We start from the raw sequence: 22,656 nt of genomic DNA, 5'->3' as shown, positions 1-22,656 counted from the left end.
CCCGTGTGTGTAGTTCCTTTAAAACAAGCCACAACAGGAAGGAGTTACCAAACTACCCAGCCTCGCACAGCGAATCGTCTCCTTCCCGCTGTACTGCACCAGGAACTGCGGCTCCCAAATAATCTAAATCCCAGGAATTAATGCCAAAAATCCCCACAGCCCTGAGGTTGCCCAGGCGGAGATGTTTCAAAAGCACTTTCCTGAGGGTTTCCAGCAGACTCCATGGGCAGCCAGGGGGGAATTCCTGGGCCAAGGACCAGCACACAACAGGGAGGGAATGGGGAGAAAAGTCAGATATTAATTGATCTTTGTCCACGAGGGGCCCGGCGGAGCAGCGTGCCCGGGCTCGGGGCAGCGCCCGGCCAGTGCCGATGGGCTGGTGGCGAGTGAGAGCGGCGAGAGCGCTCCGCGTTATCACCGGCCACCGCTGGCACCGGGTCACACCCCGCCCGCGCCTTTGTGTCCAGGCAGGGCAGATAAAGGGCTCGGCCAGGCGGTGGGTGGGGGTTATGGCCAGGGAAAGACATGGCCAGGGAAAGACACGGCCTGCTTAAATGCAAACCGGGAAGCAGGGCTGCTGGAGGTGGCCGGGAGAAGGATGCTTGCTCCAGGAGGTCACCCCCAGTCCTCCTACATCAAGACTTTGACTGCAGGCAGGACAAGCAGGCAGGAGCCTGGCCTGCCAGGCTCAGCTCGACATCAGTTCACTGGAGAGGGTGAAGAATTGATCAGAGAAGTCACAATTCTGGATACGAACCTGAGAAGCCACAGCACACAAAACCCACCACACTGTCTGTTACCAGCACTTTTCTGACCACTAGGAAGGGCTCAGGAGAATCTGAGTCCCAGCCCAGGACTGGCTGTGACTGCTGTCCATCAGCAGCTGTCACCTCCATGCTGCAGGATGGCCACGGACTCATGCATGGGGAGTTGGGTGCATTGCTGTTCCTCCCCTCTGCAGTCTGTGCAGAAACATCCCTGAAGTTTAAACTGATATTTCTGATGCATTATGTGAAAAAAGACATTTTTACAACAAGAGTAATGGATCGTGATGGGGTTTAATGTCATTGCAAGCCTGTACACATGGTCTTCCCAATGAAAAGAACATGTGAGGTATTACCAGACGACTTCCCAAAGAGGATAAGATATGAAAGGAAAGGATAAACCATGGTGCCAAGTATCCACATGGCAGCACAACATTTGTGTTGGAAGCAGAGACAAGCCACAAAGTTCAAAGCTCCAAGCAGAGCTGCCCCAGAGTTCAAGGTCTCTCCCGCGTGATGGGATGATTTTGTTGGCCATAGCTGCAAACCATGCCATGGGCACTGGCATGTGCTCAGCAGGGCTGGGATCACCTTCCAGTCGGACCCACGACTGAGTTATAAAGTTCATATTTGAGCCACTCCAGCATTTTAGCTCATCATGGTTTCTAAGCCATTTCTGCATGAGACAGGGACAGAGTTAAAGGTGCCACAATGAGGAGTGGGGCTGCCAGCCCGTGTGGGTCTGAATTCCTTGCTTTCCCTAAATCATGTCATCTGCCCTGAGCATCCTTCACCAGCTTCCTAACATTTCCCATCCATCTCGGCCGTTGGAAACCCTTTGGATCTCCCTTTTGTTTACAATGAGTAATGGGCAGGAGTTAACAGCAGTTCCAGAGGAAAAGGTCAGTGTAGTTCAAGCAGCATTAGGAAGAAACTCTCAGCCCGGCTTTGATCTGCAGAGGATTTAAGCGGTCAATAAGGCAGCGGGGAGCAGCAGCGTCGCCCAGATGCCCTCTCGGTGGAGCTGCTCCGAAGGCTCCAATCGCGGTCCCAGCCCCTCCAGGATGCAATTCCTACCAGTCCCTCGGGGTTTATGGCCGGGGGAGGGCGTGAGTCACCGGCCCCGTGTCTGGCGGTGCCATGCACGGCTCCCCGGCCGCCGCCGCAGCCTCCCCGCGTGTTTGCAATTGCTGAGGCAGACTGTTTGCTCCTGCCACGTCCAAGGCAATCTACTAAAAGTTTACAAAGGGCTAGAGCTCAATCGTGAGCTTGTGAAAACACCGGTCCGGGCTCCCCGGCTCTGAGGTTCAAAGTCTGAAGTGTGCCCCGTCGATTTACACACGTATTTATTTTACGGCTGAATGGGAGTCGTTTGACCGAGATCGACCTTCCAAGAAAACGGGGTGAAAGCCCTTAAGCTGGAGAGAGTGGGTGGGACTTCTGCATTTTAACCTTCAAATGTGTTGGACTGATGGATCCTGCCCAAGTACAGGCAATTAATGTGGCAAGAAGAGGCAAGATGATGTGCGGGAGTAGGGCTGGATGTGCAGCAGCTCTATTGCCCAGGGTGACACTCGGTCAGATACCCAGTGTCTCAGCTGGGACAAGATTTTAAGAAGCATTTCCATCTTCTCAAGGTGTAAAGACCACAGCACACAGTCCTGAGAAGAGACTTTTTTTAACACCATACCACCATACCCTGATGTTCATATCATCTGAAATGACAAACAGCCAGTATGGTTGCTCATTCCATAGCATTTTCCTGGCTTATCCTAATCTACTTTCGAAGTAAAATCACCTAAACTTGAAAAAAAAAAAAAAAAAAGGTGCTGTAATCAAAATAGAGCTGTTTTTGTACAACTTTGGCAGAAAAATTGCATGAGCTCACCCAGCATGAGCAGCGACATTTGCTATGGACCAAAGACCTGCCCCATCCATGGAGTCTCCAATGCTTTGAGTATCATTTCACCCCACACTGTGTACACCAGGACTGTAATGGAAAACCCTGTTATCACTCAGTGATTTCCTCCCCACCCTTCTGCCTGTGTGTCCCTCCCAGTGCTCACCTTTCACCTTCTCCTTGCCCGTGCACAGCCCCTGTCCTCAGCCACATCTGCTGGCCACAATTTCTCCTATAAGTCCATGCCTGTTCTCAACCCACCATCTCAGATGAACATCTCCCTGCCCTGCCTCCTTCCCATCTCTTTCTCTCCTTGCTTGGCCTCTACAGCAGGATGCATTTGGAAGAGCTTTTACTGAATAAGCCCCATAAATGAAGTTGCTCGGTATCATACACATCTCCCGCTGGTTCCCCAGCAGGCTTCCAGATTAGAAGGAGGGGGGGAAATACTGAAAAGAAATCAAAAGAAACCAGATGCTCAAGGGACTGATTATTCCTGCATGATCCTTTGGATAAATAAAGTGTTTGGAAAGTTCTGAAAACTTATTTTGATGCTGGGAGCTAATTTATAAAAAGCAAAGGGCAGGAAGAGATATGGGGTCAGGCTTTTCAGATGCCAGGAGATGATGTTAGGTTTTCCTGAAGTCAGAGCAATGCAGAGGGTATGATGGGTACCTACCACCCCGAGGGCTGTGGGTGCCTCCAGTTGAATCGTTTTTGGGGTGGGTCAAAGGCAGGAACAGACAGCAGCTCTTGCATTTTCCATAGGGTGACATACGAAGGACAGCTGCAGCCTGAGCAGAGCCTCGTTACATCCTCCCTTAATCCACTCACACCCTCTCGATCTGGTTCAAATAAGTCCGTGGGTTTCTCCCAAGCCCCAAGCAGGGATGCACATGTTCCTGGGTGCGGGGGAAGCCTTGGAAAGGGGGTCATGAAAGGATATGGCTGGGAGAAAACACTCCTCGGGCAAAATCCAGGGCTGAGCACCCGCCTGGTGCTCACATGGGGTGGCTCAGCAGGAGAGGAGCAGCCAGGCTTCCAGCAGCTGCCTGACACAGCTTCTCCTCCCTCCAGAGGCAGCCCAGGGATGGAGGGGAGCAAAGAGCAGGCAGACCCCGGGGTCACCCCGTTGTGCCCTGCCCAGCTGCCCCCCAACATCCCACCTCCAAGGGCTGGGGCTCCCTGGGCTGGACCCAGCTGGGATGGCCGTGGATGCAATCCTGAGAGAGGCAGGACAGTCCCCTGCCCTCTCACAGCACACACAGGAGTCTAAAGGCACAGAGGGTCTAAAGGCAGCAGGATCAGAGATCCAAGGACACAGGGTTGCTGGAGGAGATAAGCTCTGGGAAAGGTCGTTAGCCAGAGAGGTTGGTATTTATCTGGACATGCAAAAAAACTATAGGGAATATGCTGTTAAGTGACAAGGTAAATATTTCAAGTGGTGTTTCCATTAACTCCACACTGCCTTTACAGGTTTTCCTTGGTTCTGCTCTTGGGCTCAAAGTTGCCTTCAGTGACTTTTTGGCTCTTATCTCAATTCTAAATGTTGAACTCCTTGAGTCAACTGATTCTAATAATTTAGAGTGTTGTTTCAGTGATTTATCAGAGCAATACAAGCCAAAATGAGGGATTATTTGTGAAAGTTTGTTTGAAGCACTTACAGGAAAAAACCATTTCTGAAAACACGAATGAGATTATTTTTTAGAGGAAAAAAAAGAAAGCTGTGTAATTTTCAGGAGCTGAAATGAAAGTGTGTAATTTTTCTGAAGGAGTTTGACAGTCAAAAGCTCTGAAATGAATAACCTTCTGGCCCCCCAACAGTATTCCTGCAAATCTTTCTATGCTACTAATAAGTGTTAGCATTTCTATTATCTTTCCCATTGTGCAAAATGCATTTCTGCCATCAATACCTTCATTTATAGGAGCCTTTTTGTTGTGCTTTCATTGTTGATATATTCCAGCTATTTATTATTACTTGTTTATTTAAAATCACTTTGCTGTGTCACCTTTATATTTCTTGGCTGCATTCAAAATACATATTTAAATAGTCTGTGTCTCTAAGAGGAACGATATTAATGATAAAACACTCTGTATTCACTCATGTCTCTCCCAGTGAGTTCTTCTGCATGTTTTATGATCTCTTTATGCATCCTCACCCTCTTTTGCCAAGACTTTAATTTCTGTTGTATTATGCAGGGTATAAATACCACAAAGGAGATATTGATATTATTTGTTTATAGGGCATCTCACACACCTCACATTTACAGCTCAGGTCCAGAGGTTCTCCTATGGCACAGCTAAGAGAAATGCCAGGTATTTTTAGGCCAAAATTCCCATCTGACTTTATAACAGAGATATTTCTGCTCTGCAATATTTGCTTTTAATGATAACGATTCCAGCTCTGATGATAAAACCCCACATCTTGCAACAAGTATTTCTCTCCTTTTTTTTCTTTTTTTTTCTTTTCCACTATTCCTGGAGTTGTGTGATTGTGCAATTATCTCAGCTTTTATTTGTTATCATCTTTTATACCTTGTGGCTGCCAAGAAGAGCTTGAAATGGTGATCTCCGATGTTTCAGGCATTCAAAGGTGTTGAGAAGGGGGAGGTCCCGAGGCAGAGTTCATGGGGCTGAGACAGAGTGAAGGGCCCTTCTCCCTTGTCCCAGGGGAGGTGTTGGGGTTCTCCTACAACACTGGGGGGTCCTGCCTCCAGTTTGGGCAGGAATTTTCTGTAGGGTCCAGCCTTGTGCCCCACAGGCTCTCACCCAGCCTCACCCTCTGAGTGCAGCCAGATGTCCACTGAGATCCAGAATTAGTGGCTTCTGCATGGATGTTGTGACCCAGTGGGGGTTTTTTAGCTTAAAATACCCCTCAAAGAGGGGTGAGTGCTTGGGGGAGGCTGCAGGATGCCAGTAACATGTGCACGTGGATGGGGAAGGTGCAAACAGGGACACAGACAAAGCAGAGATGTTTAATGCTTTCTTCACTTAGGTCTTCAGCACCAGTTTTAGGCTCTGGGAGTCCCAAAGACATGAGCTGGAGGACCCTGACTGTGAGAATGAGGGACTTCCAGTTGACTCTGAACTTCCTTCTCCAGCTGGATCCTGATGTCTATGTGCCCTGCTGGCATTCATCCTAGAATACAAGAGCTGGCTGGTGTCATTGTGAGACACATCGGGAGCAAGCAGCCTCCCAAACCATTCCCAGTTTCCCAAACCATCCCCAGCTTCCCAAACCATCCCCAGATTCTCAAACCATTCCCAGTTTCCCAAACCATCCCCAGCTTCCCAAACCATCCCCAGCTTCCCAAACCATTCCCAGATTCTCAAACCATTCCCAGTTTCCCAAACCATTCCCAGCTTCTCAAACCATTCCCAGTTTCCCAAACCACCCCCAGATTCTCAAACCATTCCCAGTTTCCCAAACCAGCCCCAGCTTCCCAAACCATCCCCAGGTTCTGCACAGCGAACACACCGAAATCCCCCGAGCCTGGGACAGCCCCACCGTGCTCCTGTCCCACCGTGCCCCCGGACCCCGCCAGCCTCGCAGCGTGACCTGTCAAGAGCAGGGTCAGCCGCGGGTCAGCCCCGAAGAGAGAAAACAGCGACCGCCTCCCGCTTATCAGCGCTTGGGGCGGGTGCAGGGACGCCCGTGGGGTGGGAGCAGGGGAAGGGCCGCGGGGATGGCCCGAGGGTCACCCCCGGGTGACCACCCAGCAGCTCTGATGGGGGAACGAGAGCTCCAGGCAGGTTAACCCCACATCCTTACAGCTCTGATGTAAAGCCAATGCACACTGAGCAACGGCAAGTACCTGCCCCACCCAAAGAAAGGTGCTTTTCCAGCCAGAATTTTGTCCATTTTCGTGCCTGACCCAGGAGAGAGCGAAGCTTTGTTAAATCACAGGATAACCCTAGAGAAGGCTCCTAATCCTGCCCATTTTTGTTCTCTTGCACCTTGCAACCTGCTAGTATTTATATATTCAAGGCTTAAAAGAGCAAAGCATTTAATCATGTGCCCAACAGCGAGGCCACCAGTAGTTTCCCTGACACTGAAGGAATTATCCCCATGTGAAGCACCAAGTCACAGCCTGCTGTGTTGGGACCCAGACAGGGCCCTTCTGCAGCCCTGCTCAGAGACATTTTAGGACAAGTGGGCACAGTTTCAGGAGAAACAGCCCCATCTCTGAGAAGCAGCCTGGGGTTTATAGAAAACTCAGTATCATCCAGAGATGGGGTAAAGCAGCTGTCTAAAATGAATGCAACACTCAGTGTTTTGGAGGATTTCTCATTTTTCCTGGTTTCTGGTGAACTGTCTCCATTTCACTTGCCTCTCTAGGAGGCTGTTTTAGCTCTGCACCTTCCCTAGTGCCCGTGCTCCTTGCCAGAGCTGCTGCACTGGTGCTCCATCTCTCTCTATTTTCCTTTAGCCCAACTGATCCGATCTGGGAATAAAAACAGAGGGAAACAGATGGTCCATTGTACACTCTGCTCCTGCCTGCACCGGCTCCCCACAACCCAGTGCTGGGGCCAGGTCTTGCCTCTTATTTTCCATGTTTCAGGCTAAATGCATGTGCTGAGAGGAATGTGGGCAGGACAGCTTGTGTTCCTGAGTGGGGAGCACCTCAGTCACCCCCTGCTTTGGGATGGTTTCCCTGCTAGAGCTGAAGAAATTGGGTGGGGAAACGATCCCCTGAGGCAGGGATGGGTGTCCTTGAGCCAGGAGCCCCTGGGGTGCCTGCAGGTGACCTTTTTGTCAGCCCTATTAATCACTGAGTGACAGCTGCTACAGCAGTCGGAAAATTCTGAACTGTGATTTTTGATATCATGTCTCTCACCAAAAAAAAAAAAAAGGGTAATTTTTACATCTGCAAAGAACTGTGTGTTACCACCTTCCCTCCACAACTTTTATTGTACTATATAATAATTTATTGACATGACATCAGCTTTTATATCAAACTCTGCCTCCAATTAGCCCAGTTCCAGGGAAGTTTCTGTTTCACTTCTGCACAGCAAGCATTGGCCACATCGAGCACAGCAAACACCAGACACAGGCACCTGGTAGCTCCTAACCCTGCTCCCATTCTCCAGGCTTTCTGCCTACCTTAAGAGACAAGAAAAAGCAGAAGGCTGACCCCCAGCATGATGAATTCCTGCTGAGCTTTTTCCCATTAACTTCAGTAAGGGCTTAATCCGGTGGTTTTCAGAAGCTGGGTGGCTGGTGGGGACTTTTGATGGAGGCAGGGGAGAGAAGACAGGGTGTTAACATGTATTTCTGATTAATTATAGTGTTCTCAAGAGTAAGTGAATAATAGTACTGGTCAGAGCCAGGCATCACACGGGTCTCAGCCCTGCAGAGTAAATGGTGTCTGAATTGTGAGTAATGTTGACCTGGCAGAGGCCAGATAAGATATGGATTTTTCATGTCCAGGACTGGACAGAATTCCACATATTGATAACTAAATGCACCGAAATATAGGCAGCACTTAGCACCCAGCTCTTCCTCACTCTCAGAAATCAGATTCAGCTGGGTTAAACAGCAGAAGTGCCCAGCAGGGCAGGTAATTCATAAGAGAACAATTAGGAGATTAAATGGCCTCAATAACTTCCAGCCTTGCTGCCTGTCTGGTATAAAGAGCATCTTTTCCTGTTAATCTGGTGAAAGTCAGGGGCCAAATCCTGCGGCATCCAGGAGGGATTTCTGCAGGCACTCTGACGGTTCTGAACTGGAATTAAGTTCCAGTGCCACCAGATGAAATCACAACTAAACAAGTGCTGGTGTTAAAATTACGGCAGAGTTGTAGAGAGGATGGGGTTGTCCCTGCACCCCGGGTGTGTTTGATGGCTGAACACATTCCATGCATGCTGAGCCAGCATCTTTTATAAATAATTCCTAAATTTACCTGTAACCCTCAAAGCCATCTCACTCTCCTATGTTAGAGCTGCCCAGAACCAAATATTCACATCATAGTTTTTCAAAGCGCAATAATCTGCCTAAAGTCAGCTGTTCTTGTTTTTAGTCATCTTGAAAGCATGAAGATACCCCATTGCTCTCAGAACAGGCAGGAGGAATGCAACAAAATGAATAGTTTGACTTTCATGGCTTTATTTTGGTATATATTTCATATCTGTATCTCATATCTATATATGATATATATTATTCTATTATTGACCTCTTCAGATGTTTCTCAATGGAAAATGTTCAAAATTTCCAGCTTATGAGCTGTTCTTGGAGGAGAGGTGACTTTTTGACACTGATTTGGAATGAAAAATGGTTTGAATAATCCAAGTTTCCTACAGAATATAAACTCCACCTTCCAGCCAGGTCTGGGAATGATAATTTTCCTCCTACTCCAGATTTTCTCACTTATTAAAAAAAAAATATATATATATGTCATGATATACACTTGAGCCTCTTACATTTTTGCCAGGCTAAGTGATGGAGAAATTGCTTCATCCCTTCTGATGGCACTGGTGGAGATGCTGAGGAATGAGCTGTGTACATCTTTCTACCAGGAATCTGCTAAAATTTGGGCTGCATGTAAGCAAACATTTCCCCGGGAACTGCACTCAGCACCCACAGCAGGGTGGGAACAGGTCCTACACTGCCTCCAGCAATTCCCTGAGGGTGTCACCTCTGTTTACAGAAAGACACTCAGGGGCGGGCAGAGTGAAACCAACCTTAAATATTTTAGCACAGCACATCCACTGCCTTCTTACAATGTGTCAGAATGAGACATTACTTTAAAAATGGTGATAAAAATACAAAACCAAAGAGAAACTTGGGGTGACCCCACCTTTTCAGCACTTCTCTGCACTGAGCTTTGCAGACCCCCAACATTGCTCTGGAAAATCTGCCCCAAACCTGAGCATTGGAGGAGCTTTCCTGCTACATCAGCAGCTTTCTCTGGCTGGTGTTGGATGAATGGGGCAGCTCACAGATTCATTTCAGGCTTTGCAAAGCCAGGAAGATTGTGTCTATTCGGTCTTAAATATTATCTCCTGCAAACAAGACTTAGGAGCCTGTTTTAAAAGTGTGGGCTTTAAAAAGTGTGGGCTTTAAAAAGTGTGGGCTTTAAAGAGTGTGGGCTTTCCAGCCCAGCGCAGCAGCAGCACAGGGGGCCACACCAAATTCTTCAATTAAGAATCATGAAATAGATGCTGCTTTAATGTTTGTGGATATTTGTAAACTGGGAGTTCTGACCGAAGGCAGAGTTTGACCCCCTGGCATTCCTGGCCGGACACATCCTGGCGTGGCTCACTGGAGGTGCCCGTGCTCTGCCTTGTCCCCAGGAGATATGGCACACAGATGGAATGATCATATTGGCCTCCAAAGGAAAATATTTAACCCAGAGATGTCAATGGAATATAGAAACGATGGTTAAAATCCCAGAAGCCTGCCTTGTTTTTGTCTTTTTCCTTTCATCTAGCACTTTGGGTCATGCCATCACTTATACGCTTCAGCCCAAACAGGCAATTGCTGAGTTAAGAACCTGGAGTTCAAAGTGAACCATAAACCTTCGTCTGTAAGATAAATCATACAAATTACTTTACAGAAATAAATAGAACATTTGGGAGAGAGGTTATCTTCTTGCCTTCAGTTTACATCTCTAATGACTGTAAGTTCACAAATGCATTCTGTCAAGAATATAAACATTGCTTTTATTATACCAAAGACAGAAATTTATGACCATGAATTTACAGTATGGCCAGCCAGCTTAGAGGAAAACCCTGGAATCTGGGCAAGAATGTGGAAACTTTATCGTGATAATTATTAAATTTGTGGGTACCTTTTTAAAGTGCAGTGAACTCTACTCAGAAAAAAACCTCACCATGTGGGTTAAACTGCAGAAATAAAGGTTTTAAAACAGTGGTCAAGGCTGAGCTTTGCTAAATTTTTCTTGTGCAAGTGGTGCTGACATGCAGAAATAGGTGTTCCCACACAAACACGCCCAGGTGGGATTTCTCTAAAACTTTGAACTCATCTTTCCCACAGTTCTCAATGATTTTATTACTGCAGCCTTGCACACTGCTGTGTTTCAGGGCACAATCCTTGCTCTCCTGCTCTTGTTGCCAGAGGAATTTCATTTGGATTAGACTAGTCACTCAATCTTTTTTTTCTATGGCACAGTATAATAAGGAAAAAAAATTAGATGATAAAAAAGATTCTTGCTGAAACTGGATGTTGGAGAGGTCAGAGAAACACAGAGTCAACACTAAAGGGTGTTTTACACCAAGATTCCAGCATGAAAACGGGACCCAGTGTGTTTCCTAAAGAGCTATCTCATGCTACTCTGTCTAGACCACATTAGAGTCCCCAGCAAACCAAAAATTTTTTACTGCTCTTTGAAAAGCTCATCTTTCAAAGCAGGGGAACAGCTTGTGTAGGACCTGAAGCTCCTGTCATGCAGGAGATGAGGATAAACATTTTCCTTGCACAAATCCAGGAATATTGAAGTGCATTTGTGCTGTGGAAATGTGGCCTCTGCTCCTTGCTCTGTCTTTAGGATAAGGCTGGCTGGGGAGGGGTTGGGCTGTCTGGGACAGGTGGTCCTGCTTGTGCCTTGGGAAGTCGTGACATCAAGTGTTTTCACTGCTTGATGGACTCAAGGTGCTTCTGGGGAAAGAGAGACCAGATCCAGGTCCAAAAGGATAAGACAAATACCTCCCTGAGCCCCAGAGGCAGCAGTGAGAGCGTTTGGGCTCTGCTCCATCTCATCTCACTTACCCCTCCAAAACAAGTCCCTCTGAGCCCAAGCTAAGCTTAATTAGCAAAGCAAACGTGGGCACGGCTCCATCCCCAGTGCCTGAGCTGTTTTACGTAAGCCCACGGGTATTTCCCATCTCAGCCAAATCAGCACCTCTCCAGAGCCCTCTTCCATCCCAGAAAAAGTGCCTGGTTTGGAGCAGAAGAGGAGAGGCTCACACCAAAACCGTTCTGGGCAGTGTATCGCTGGGCTGTGTGTGCTCTGTGAGGCAGCAGTCATGGATAAGGTATGAGAAATTGGACATGAGACTGCGTTTCCTGCTCATGCATCTGCTGGATAAGCTGTTTGGAGCCTCCTGCTCCATCCAGGGATTGTTTCTTTCCTACATCATGGCAGTCATAGTGTCTCTGGTCAGTTGGGCTCAGTTATGTCTGGGAAGGAAAGGAAGAAAAGGGAAAGAAATGAGGGAAGAAAAGGAGCATGTTGAAGACAAAAGCGTTTAAGCCCAGACACGTCTGTGAGCATGTGTGTGACACATTCATGGGCTGGTCTGTCAGGAGCAGGGATGTAAAATCTGTGCCCCCAGTCGTGCTCAGCAAATCAAAGGGTGGAATGGAAGAAGGAATTCCTCAACTCTGGCTACATCTGCAGATCTTGCCCAAATGTTGCTGGTGTGCCTCCCCCGCTCCAAGCAGAGGACCTGCAGGGAAGTCTGGGGTACAGACCAGCTCCCAGTGAGGAGTTCGTGTCTCCAGTGCCCCCCAAATCCTCACTGCAGAGGATGGGAGGATGGGCTGCAAGCTGCTCCTCAGTGCTGATGAGAGCAAATTATCAGTGACCAAGAGTGCTCTGGGCTTCCCCCCTCGGACAGCATCTGGCTGGGAGGCAGAGGGGAGAGGAGGAGAGGATGGACCATGTGGGCTTGGGCATGGGTGACTTTTGGAGTGGGTGGCTTTGTGAGGGACAGCAGCAGGGCTGCATCTCCACAGAGGGTCAGCAAACAGCAGCAGTGCCAGTGTCCCCAGGGTCCTCAATGTCCCCAGTGTCACAAGTGCCTCCACACCCAAATCTCCTCCCAGCTTCATTGGGGCACGTCGGAGTGTGCCAGCTGGGCTCTGTCTCCCCTTACACCTTTCTGCTTTGCATGCAGGGGCTGTGACACAGATGAGAACCTCACCTCTGCTGAACAAACCCACGGGACCATTTAAAACCTTTCCCGAAGGAGGGACGTCTCCACTCCCCCAGAGCAATACACCAGAGGGTGTTGTGATAAACTGATTGTATCCACAGCTCAAGTGGATGGGGGTTTCTGGAAAAAGTCCAGGGATTTTCTGCACCATTTGACATCTCCCACTCAGGCTCCTCCCTTTTGTTCCAAGCAGAAGTGATACTTTCCTTCTCCGTCCTTACCTTTTTTTTTTTTTTTTTTTTTTTTTTTTTTTTTTTTTTTTTTGTTGTTGTTGTTGTTGTTTGTTTGTTTTCCAGAGGGAATCAATATACAGGATAGGAAGGAACACAAATGAACAAACAAGCAAAAAGCCAAGAGAAATTATTTTTGCATTGAATCATGCAGAGAAAAGGCCAAATCCTTTCAAATGGAACTGAACAGCCAAGAAAATTTTGAGGAAAATGGGATTCAATGGGAGAAGTGCATGGAACAAAATAGTTTCTTCACTGGAAATGTTTTACAGGAACATCTGTGATCCCTCTTGTGCCACCTGCCCTGGGAGCAGTGTTCAGGGGCACTGACAGAACCCAGCCATCATCCCCATCCTTAAGATCACCCTTTGTGCAGAACTAACCATTGCTCATAGACTGATGTAGGGAATAATTAATAATTTGACTTAAATGGCATCTTAGAGCTCTTCATTACTTGACTGCTGGGTTGAAAACACCAATAAAAATTTTGTGGTTTAGCACAGAACTGAGAGCAGGAGCAGTTAACTGCAACACACCCTGACATGGTGTCTCTGCTTCAGCAGAGCCTGCTCCTTGGAAAACCCAGACAGACCCAGCCATTTTCCCCACAATCCTCTCTCTTGCACTGGAGGCACCCTCTCAAAGGCTCTCCTTTCCAAAATTAATTATAATTTGCATTAAAACCACTGCCTCTTAATGTGAGCTCTGTCATAATCACAGATGAATGAGGTATCTGGATGTACACAGTGAAAACTTCTCTTTGTTGCAGCCATTTGTAACACAAAAGTATTCCAGGATTATTCCAGGCAATAAACAGGCCAAGACAACAATGACTATCCATGAAAACGAACGATGGTAAATGTTTTAATACAACGGTTTACACCAGAAGTAGTCTAAAAAAACATCTCCCAGGCATCTTACCTGAATGATAAGTGAAAACAGAGCCTCAAATAACAATAACAATGTAAAACAATTTGGGAAGCCTTTTCTAAGCAGCGCCCTGGTTAGAGTCCAAAGAAAATACATGCAAAAAATATTCAAAATCCCATGCTTTACATTGACTTTGGCCAGCTCCCAGTTCTTGGGTATAAAGCTTTCTCCCAAAGTTTTGCAAGTAAAACAAGTTCTTTGAATGAGAACCTGATCCAGCCAGCTGCTGAGCATTCTCCATTCTCAATGAGGTCATCGACATCCACGGTTTGCAGGACAGACCTAATGCATAGGTCAAAGGAATATTCCATAATGAAATCCATCACGAGACTCACCAAAAAATGAAGCTATCAGGATCCACCCCTTAGTTGTGTGATGCTTTATTGTTGGTTTGTTTGGTTTGGTTTTTTTTTAAATTAAAAATAGCCAAGATTTGGATAATGAAGTCACTGCTGGAAACTGTTCCAGCATCTCAGTGACCATGAGGCCCATGGAGCTGGATGCTGCTCTCAAGGTTAAGGCCAAACCCTCCCTGCTCCACTGGTGGGAGCAGCCTGATGCTTGGAAGCAGCTTCTGGAAATGCTCCTGCACACAAGCTGCCCCTGCAGCCCCGAGCGCGGCGCAGGATTGGGCTCTGAGCCCTTAATCCCCACAGTGAGAAGTGGAACACTGCACACAAGATGTAGCAACAAAATAGATTTAGTTCAAGGTTAGTCTCAAGAACCCTTATCTGATCACTGACAGTAATTTATCACGCAGAACCCATCATTAGTGTCAAGCTGTTTTATTACCCACTAACTTAACACTGTTTTACCAAGAGTCAAGTGTGATGTCACTCATGTTAAAGTAATTTACAGCTAATAGATATGAGGTAGGAGTCAATTTTGGCTCGCTGAGTTCCTTTCATACTCCGTGCTAGCTCCTCTCATTTTGCTCAGTAGGCAAATGAGAGAGCAAGGAGAGGCAGCAGTAAAGGGGAAACCACCCCAAACACACACAGAGGAGCTTTGAATTCAGGATCTTTCACTCTGAGTACAAGAACTCACTCAAATACGTGAACTCTGATATCCAAGAGCTGAAATGGAAAGTAAGAGTTAAGAGAAATCTGGTATGTGGGACAAGAAGTGTGGAGTGCTTTGACCTTGTGGAGGCTCCATCACATTAACAGAGGGGGAATTCCTCCAGGAGTCACTTCATGTACCCCCAAATCCTATGAAATCTGTCTCACCAAGAAAGAATAAGCTTGGACTGATTTGACATTGCCTTTTCAGTGGTCTCAGCTTTGATGGTGAGAGTTCCTCTGATTTGGAACAGAAAGCGAAGTTACAGAAACCTTGATAAGGGGTTTTGTTGCAAAAAAAATTGAGACAACTGTGCATGAACTTTGTTTTCCTTCCCTGCCTTCCCCATCTCTCCAGCCAATTCTGTTCAGTCTTAAGGTCAGCCCCAGTGCAGGCTGTGTTTATAAGAGAATACATTTCCCATTTCCAAGCACTTGCATCTCCTCTAATGAATCCTCCTGCTGACGTCTCCAGGATCCATATTCGTAGCCTGCTAGACATTCAGAGATAATCCTGACTAATGTGTATATATTCTAAGAGCTTTATTGTGGAGAATTGTACATGTGGGTTAAGGGAAAGGGCATCCTATATCAGCTCACCTCTCCAATTTTATACCCGTTAAAACCATTTTAAAGCACTGTATCAGCTCTTATTTCCCCTGGAAGTTCCTAAACTTTTGGCTATTTGCATGGTGACTTCAAATGGTCCTGGAGGTGTGACTCTTCAAGGGACTGCAGAGAAGGTCTCTAGGGATTAAATTTTAACAGTTCTTGGGATCTCAGGTAAATATGTTGCTCTGACAACACACCTGGACTGTAAATCATTGGAGCATCTCTTTTGTCAGCTCTGTCAATAACTGTCCTGGTCTGTAAATTCTGTTTGATCAAACAACTCTTGGAAGCACACGATTTCAATGGTGACCTCCATTTCAACCCAATTGTATGCAGATTGGCCAACGGCCCCTGAAAGGAAGACCACCAACTTTTGGCTGCAGGAAAGGGAGCAGCTGACCAGATGTGAGGTTGAAGGTTTGGAAGAGCTGGACAATGGTTAAACTCTACCTAGAGATTGGCCTGGGTACAGTCAGATGGGATATACATGCTCATAATTTTCTTCCCTTCCATGGGGAACTGAATGAAAGCTTGCCAGGACTTCTGCTTCTGCATATCTCTGCTCTCTTAAAATCGTTCCAGAGGTTTCTTGTAACACATGGCTTTGCTCAGGCTGTTCCTGCAGAATCTCAGGAGTGATCAGGAGATTGTGAGTGGCTCTTTGCCGTGTTCTCCCTGGCCACAGCACTGGTGGGCTTCCACAGTGCTGGGACAGAGCAGCTGGGCAGGACCAGCTGTGAGCCAGGACTAAAACTCTCATGGTGCAAAGTCCTGGTTCTGCCTTGACTTTCTACTTGCTGAAGTAATAAAAAGCTTTCGTCTTTTCACTCTCCGTCTCTAGAGCGTTCAACCATGGAAGCCACTGCATCTCTTGGGCAGCCCAGAGAGACAAAGAAGTTCTTTGCTTCCCACTCTGGCCAAACCAGCTGCCTCTTCACCTCTCCCTCTCCATGCCACCCCTCCAGCTAATTGGAGCCACGTTCTCATGCCAAGGCAGATGAAAAATGCAGCCAGTGAGGGCTGAGAAGTTGTTGAGAAGGTGAAAAATGAGACTGGGAGAGGTCAGGGATGCAGCCAAAGAGGCAGAGAGGAGTGGGAAGGGAAGTTCCATAAGGTAGAAGAGATCTGCTGACCCGAACCAAGGCAGTTCAGATGTGACAGGGAAGCTGTGAAAGGACAGCACAGCCTGCAGTGAGTGAGGGCAGGAAGAATATTGGGCATGGGGATATTCAAATGAAGCACAGCCGAGCAATGCAGGGAACATTAAATTTAGTTCGAATAGGTAGAATAGGTAGAAAATAGGTAGAAAAAGCTGCACTGTACATTTGTCACATCTTTTCAGTACCTTGCTTATGAGAAGTCACAGCGCCATTTCTCCCTCATGAAAATTATTTTTAGACCCATCATACACATGAGGAGAGAGATGTAAAATGAAAAGTAGCCCATAATGCAGATAGTGCTCCAAATTCATCCCTAGGGCACCTGTATCGACTCCAGTGGAAGACATCCACCAGAGGTTCATTCAGACCTGTGTTTAGAAGTGCACATCTTTGTAATGCTGGGCTTTTGAGTCAGGAACTTCACACCAAGTCTGAAATGGGAAAAAAAGAAGAAGTGCTTCTAGTTACAGATACCAAATAAGCAGAAAACAAGCATTAATAGCATAGGTGATTTAGGGCAGAAATTTTATAAGATGTGACTTTCTGTCCCTGCCAGTGCAGAGTTAAATAAAACTCCAGTAAGTAAAAGGAGGGAGAGTCATGTTTTGGGGCCGTGCCGTATTCTGGGCCTTCAGAATCAAATCCATGCAGTCTCCTGATTAAAACAACAGACTTCTGCAAACCTTCAGACACTGGAAGAAGAAACCACCTTCTGTGTAGCCAGATTCTCAAGTGATTGGATTTACTAAGTGCATAACTTCTCACAATTTCTACCTTAAATCAAAAATTTCTTGCTTCCTTCTACTCTGTACACACACGTAAGGATTTAAAAAGTGGAGATCTGGACTCAAAGCAGCTATAAAAACCACAATTGATTTATCCCACAGTGATGCAGGGACTCCTGTCCTGAACTATATGTAGAAGTGGCCAGGTAGACTCATCTGCAGGTGACACCCTTCAGACCCTTCACAATCCTTCTCTCCAGGCAAAAATGCTCAAAGAACCAGGAATGATTCCAGATGAGCAAGGGCTACAGAAACCATGAGGAAAGTAACACAGGTACAACCTTGCTGCAGGGACATTTGTGTAGGGAGTGAACACAACCAAAATCTGTACCTCTGCTCTTTGTGTAATTTGGAAAGCAAACCTCCAAAAGAGCCCCAAGTTCAGGAGCCACAAGCCATCTAAAATCTATAAACCCACCTTGAGTGGGTGCTGTCTCATTCTCAAGATACGGGGTTTTGTGTTGTATGGAAAACTTGAAGTCTTTCCAACACGAAAGGTGGTTGGAAGTGTATCCAACTGGAGGTCAGGGCCACAGCACCAGCCAGACAACAACTCCTTAGTCTCGCGCTTTGCTCCAAGGTAGATGAAATCAGCAATGCTTCCTCCAAGTCATTGCACTTCTAAGGAATAGCAAATCTGAGGGTCTCCCTATTTGCCAGATGGATTTTTCTTTTTTAATCCTTGAGATGTTCCCATTTCCAGTTTCCTCTCAGCATCCCACATAGTGAGGGGCTCTGTTTCTGAGAACGCTGCTGTTGATATTAGAGCTCATTACCCCAGAGCCCAAAGCTTTAAGGAAAAACACCCAGTATCACGAGACGTGAGATGAAGAAAATGAGCTCATACCCCAGAGATGTCCAGCTGGGAGATTCCACTGTATGGAAACACTGCACAAATATCTCCAAATGACTCGGGCACCAACATCACACCTCTCAACTTTTAGTAGTAACATAATGGTCCCAATTTCCTTCCCTGGCATGGGAAGAGGAAGACCCTTTGCACGTTTCTCCCAACCAAGCAACAACCAGGTTACATCATGACTTTGGTGGCCGAAGCTCCTGGCTTTCCTCCCTCCCCCACCCCAGGAACAATGGCTAACTGTTCTTTTTCCATCTATAAATTTGTCTGAGTTAACAGTTCCCAAGATCTGGCAGCAAGCTGGAGCTGGGAGTGAGCTGAGAGATAGGAGAGTGACAGTCTGAAATGAAACACAGAGCTGCTGGGCCTGCAGCCGTCAGACAGGAGCCTGGCTCCCTCCCTTAAAGATTAGCGAGACTCCTTCGCTGGAGCCCTCCGCATTCCCCAAAATCCTAGCAACAAAGTGCTGTCTCTCAGCCGCCAATGAATCATGTGAATTTAACCTTTCACCTGGCCACAAGGAGGTTAATACACCAAAATAGCCCTTTTTTTTTTTTTTCTTCTCCCATTTATTGCCCATAATGGCAGTGGGGGAGCATGGTGCAAACCCAACGTAGCTGGACAGGCTCTGGAAGTGGGTTGATATCAGACCTCTGCCAGGACTGGGCTGGCACACCCAGCATCAGCCCACCAGGCCGGAGTTTGTATAGGGAAATAGTTTCCATTACACAGTACAGAAAATTTTTTGCCTCTCCTTGCCTGGCTGGTGCCTCTCTGTGCCCTCCAGCTTCAACCCCACAAAAGTTTACCCAAGGCGTCCCCCAGCGTGCCCACACGGCTGGATCCTGAGTCACACACTGCTCCCTCCCATGGCAAAACTCCTGGAGAACTTCCCAGGTGGGGTCAGACCCTCACCCTTTGCAAGATGCTGAGCCCTCCTAGGTCTGTGTATCCTCCCTGGGCTGGAAGTCCTTGTCCTTTGTGCTTGGGGCAAAGTTAGAGCCCTCAGAGTCCCCTGCATAAAACAAACGTGGAGACCAGTTTGCCCATCTGCAAAAAAATAATGTGGTGTATCCCTCACAGGGTATTCCTGTGCTCACTGGGCCTGCCATGTCAGCCTGAGGATTTCCTGACTGCTCTGCAACTTGGAGCTCCTGTAAAATCCATCTGGAAGGAAAATGAATTTTAAACAATTTGCGTCCAAATCACGCAAGCAGAGGTCACTTTTAGGAGGCACATGCCAAATTACACATCTGAGGGGGACACACGTTGCAGTTGGTATTTTGTACCTTTTAAATATTGAAGGGAAAGGGGTGACTTGTGTAGCCATTTTTGGCTCCTGAGAGGCTGGAGAAACATCTGAGACTGAAGCACCCCAATATATAGGATCTGTAGGGGACAGCATGAAACATCATCTCTACAGGACACCTTTTATTTCCCATGCTGGTGAAATCCTTGTGGGCTAAGGAAGAAAACAGGATCTCAGAGCAAGAGGGGGAAAAACTCAAGTACTTTTTCCCCCACCTCTATCACAGCCGTCCTTCCTGAGAGCCACAGCCACATGCATATAACAGGAGATAAATATTTTTGGCAGACCCTGCTGTTTATTTAACCCTTTTGAGACACAGCCCTCTGGCATCCCCTCACTCTTCCAGGCACAAAACCTGTCTGTCCCTGCCTGGCTGAGCTGGGGCAGCTCAGTCCTTGCCCACAGCCTCCCTCTGGACGGGGCCTCCCCCAGCCCCGGCTGTGTCCCTCACAGCGCTGCCTTTGGAATCAGCCTGGCCTCGACTGCAGGAGGTACCTGAGCTCGTTCCCTGGGCAGGGATCAGCCCGTGCCTTGGAGAGTGGGTAGGAAGGGGCTGGGGATGGAGGAATACAGACCTGGGAATGTGGACTTGAGAATATGTCGGCATTGGAGACCGGGAGATGCAGGAGATAGACCCTGTTGGTCCCCTCCTGTCCATCTCCCTCATTCACAGGCAGGGGAAGCGGCTTCTGGGAGATTCTTGTGCCCCCGAGCAGCTTGTCCTTCGTTTGGGAGCCGGGAGCAGAGCCGGGAGCAGCCCGATGCCGCCCATTGGGGTTGAAGGGATGAAATAGGTGGGTTTCCCTTTGCACCGGGTGGCTCGGGACGGGGGGATCGGAGCGGGCCCGGGGCTGGCTGGGCGGGGATCCGGGGCAGAGCCCGGCACGGGCAATGCCTGGGCGTGATTCTAAGCTCGGAGCTCACCCTGCCCGGCGTCCCCGAGGGCAGAGAGACGCCTCTCAGCCCCCGGGGAGGATGCTGCAGCCCGGGGAAGGCAGAGGAAGGAAAGGGGCCACAATTAATTGTCACCTCCTAGTGCACTGAAGGGAAAGGTAACCGATGTTCCAAGTTCGGGGTGAGCCTTGGTGCCCTGCCCGGTGCAGCAGGAGCGGGAACGTTTCTGCCCTTTTCTCTCCACTCGTCTTTTCTTTTTTTCCTCCCCCTTGGCTTTTCTGTGGGGGAGGGGGGAGCTGAAAGCCCCCTCCAGGACGGCGCAAGACGCTCCCACGCGTCCGGCCCGCGCAGAACTCACAAATCAGCCGGAGCAGGATTAGGGCCGAGGGGCCAGGGCGCCGGGCAGTCTGTCCCGGCCCGGGGGAGCCTCACCTGGAGGGGTCAGGGCTTCCTCAGGGCCGTGTCGAGGCGCACCGGCCCCTCTGGAACTCAGCCGGAGCCAAGCTGTGCCTGGGCGGTGCGGCGAGGGGGCACGGGGAGCCTTTGGGAAGTGGTCGGTCCCTTTCTAACTCCCTCAAAACAAGTGGTCGAATCCCTCGGAAAGAGCGGAGCCGGGTCCGACTCGACCCGTCAAACGGACCGTGAGCCCGGTAAGGGCCGTGCACCCCTCCCGAGAGGCCTTCCCGCCTGTCCCACCTCCAAACGGGGATGGAAGAGAGGGATCGGGGATTCCGGGCATCCCCTCACCGATGCTGTGTTAGGATTTTTGTATCTAATCCTCTCCATGAGTTTGGCAGCGGTGTGCGGCCGCCACGTCGGGGTGCCCTTGGTGGGGCAGCGAGCACCGGGAGACCCCCGGGGTCCCCGTGTCCCCCGGTCCGGTGTGACCTCCCCGGACGCAGTGCGAGGGCTGAGAACGGGGCATCCCCCCTGCCACAGCAGCCAGGCTGGCACCTTCCCTCCTGCTTCATATAAAGCATCGCCCACCGTGGCTTTCCTCACAGAGGAGGGCCCCCGGCCCCCCTGCCTGCCCCCTTTACCGATCGCAGCCCAAAATCCTACAAACCCCCCAAACCACGCGGCCTCCCACGCCGCGGACGCCACACGCAGGGCTCACGCGTGGGTGACACCACGGGCCCGTGCCCAGCGGGGACTGGAGTGTGGGGCCAGTCCGGGGCTGGTGCTGGAACCGTCGGTGTCGGAGCACCTGCCCAGAGCTGCTCCGCGCCCGCGGGCGCTGCTGGCGCGGCTGCGGGAGGAGCCGCTCCTTGGACCCGCCGCGGCCTCGGTGGGGCGAGAGCCCTGCAGCGCCGACACCACCGGAGGAGAAAATGCGTTGGCAAACTAGTTTAAAAAAATTAAACAGAAAAACCCAACAGCTGGATGGATCTGACCACAGACACGCCACAGGTCCGCGGGCAGGTTTTCGGGCACGGTGGTTTCCTCCGCCGTGAACACGCTCACCGGGTACTTCCCTCCGGATTTAGCAGCGCCTCGTTTCTTTCAACGTTTTCACATTTATTTGAATGCCAGAAGCGATCGGAGAGGGCAGTTCGTATGTATTTTTTTAAAAAAAATTACATGTAATAAATTACAGTTAAGTAACATCTGAAATTGTGAAAACGAGAAACCCACGCGAAACGAAACGAAGGAAGATCTATCGGTGGCTCAGTCACAGCCGCGAAGGGTTTGGGGTTGGTTTTCTGTAGGTACGGTTTTATCCGTGCCGCCGCGGGTCTGGGGCTTCCCGGGTTTTTATTTTATTTTTCTATAGCTTTTTCACATTTTAAAAAAATTATTTTTCCTTCTTTTCTAAAAATGTCCTTTCCTTCCTCTCCCCCCCCCCCCTTACTTTTCTCCTTTTTGTGTGTGTGTTTTGTTTTTTCTTTGTTTGTTTGTGGGGGAATTAGTTGTTTTGGTTTTGTTTTCTTCTTTTTAGCTCTGCGGGCACAGGGACACAGGGATACCCTGCGAGCCGTAAACGGCCGCTTTCGCGAGCAAATAAATACATCTCCAGCCAGTTGCGTTGCATTATTCCGAGGGAAATAGCTGGCATTCCTGCACCAGTTTATTTTGGAGCTGAAATTTCCCACCCTTCCCGCAGCGCTGCTCCCTGCGGAGGCGAGGCTGGACGGGCTCCCCCGGGCGCCGGGACCGCACGGGCGGGCAGCGCCGGCTGCGTTACCGGAGGGCTCCCGGGGCCCAGCGGGGCCCGATCCAGTCGGTGGAGGCCTGCGGGTGACAAATTCCCTCTG

Source organism: Chamaea fasciata, unplaced genomic scaffold, assembly GCF_029207755.1.
Source record: "Chamaea fasciata isolate MVZ Bird 193981 ecotype frontalis unplaced genomic scaffold, bChaFas1.0.hap1 SCAF_17, whole genome shotgun sequence".
NCBI classification, from domain to species: domain Eukaryota; kingdom Metazoa; phylum Chordata; class Aves; order Passeriformes; family Sylviidae; genus Chamaea; species Chamaea fasciata.
Note: the sequence above shows the minus strand (reverse complement) of the source record.